Here is a 1,369-nt window from a genome sequence, read left to right as displayed (position 1 = left end):
CCCGCCTTATCAGGATTGATAAGTTATAAAAGTGCGGGAGCTTCACAGACATCATTCCGCGAACGTCTCATTTTGATTTCGCAAGTATTTTTGTTTTTCGTTTTTTTTTTTATGATGTATATAGTTGTGGTGTGTAAGGTTTTGCAAGGATTTCGGTGCCATCGATTGTCTGTAATGTTAACCGTTCGTACGTAGAAGGCGGTACCAAATGCCTTCGTTATTACTAATATAACTTATTAGTATGATTTTCATCTGTTCGATTGTTTGTAGTCCGGCCGATCCCTGCAAACAAATTTTTTTTGTATTACTAATTATTACTTTCTTTAATGTTTTTAGCTCAGTTTTCAACTGCGGTCGAAGCCAATGGTGCCACACAAGCGTATTTTTCATTTGTGTTGTACAAAATCAATTCATGTTCTATTGATTTGTTGGTAACTATTGTTCAATGCAAGAGCCAATTATAAATATATTAATCTGTCTTTCCCATTTTAGGGAGTTTGCTGATCTTACGTTTTCTAGCGATGAGCGTTGAGCATTAGTATTGTGTATTTTGTTCGTCTTCTGACTGTGGCTAAGTGGTCACTTAGATTAAATCTACCACTCAACACAGTCACTTGTAAGTATTGGTCAACCATTTGTGTTATTAGTTTATTAGATTAAGACTGAATCATATCAATGGCTAAAAGTTGTTTGTCCATATTTTCTCAAAATCGTTTAAAAGTATTGGGTTAATCTGTGTTATCTTTTTGATTCGGTAATACATCATAAGTAAAACATTATTTATACCTTAATTGTTGTGTTTTAAGCCAAATATACGATTATTTAGTGTACACATACAACAAGTCCTAAATTAATGAGACATACAATAAATATTTTAACATGATCTAAATATTAATTCATTCAATTTTGGACTTGTTATGTTTAACCTTCAGTAGGTCACGCTGGGTAATTTATTACCCCACTAATTTTAAACTATGTTTTAATATTGTTTAGGTTGGTATAAATATGGTGGGATTTAAGTAGCTTCTATTTATATTTATTTATTTATTTATTTAATATAAACGGACGTCAGTCCTAAAACATAATAATATTAACATTGTATTATACATTGGTACGTAAAACAATAATTTATAGTTAAATATATACTTAAAATTAGAGAATGAGTAAAATAATAATGCTAAAGTAGATATAGAATACAAATAAAATATAAAAATTTTTATTCAAATATAATCAAAGACAAAAGTATTACCTGCAGTCATAAGAATGTTAGCAAGAGAGTTCAAGATATAATATTTTGTTGAAAGAAGTAGATAAAAGGGTTTTGGATCCTTAGTATTAACGTAATTAATTTTAAAACGGATTAAAGAGA

At 29.4% G+C, this 1,369-nt stretch overlaps 1 long non-coding RNA gene across 1 annotated transcript in view; it reads left to right on the top strand.

The window, feature by feature from the left end:
- Positions 1-270: 270 nt before the first annotated feature.
- Positions 271-1,369, top strand: part of LOC107883209 — a 7,216-nt gene continuing 6,117 nt past the window's right edge. The window contains exons 1-2 of the long non-coding RNA XR_003840141.1: positions 271-431; positions 493-616. This is a non-coding gene — a long non-coding RNA (uncharacterized LOC107883209). The remainder of the gene's footprint in view (positions 432-492; positions 617-1,369) is intronic.

This window comes from Acyrthosiphon pisum, chromosome X (genome assembly GCF_005508785.2).
Source record: "Acyrthosiphon pisum isolate AL4f chromosome X, pea_aphid_22Mar2018_4r6ur, whole genome shotgun sequence".
Taxonomy (NCBI): domain Eukaryota; kingdom Metazoa; phylum Arthropoda; class Insecta; order Hemiptera; family Aphididae; genus Acyrthosiphon; species Acyrthosiphon pisum.
Note: the sequence above shows the minus strand (reverse complement) of the source record. Positions and strands in the feature narration are given on the sequence as shown.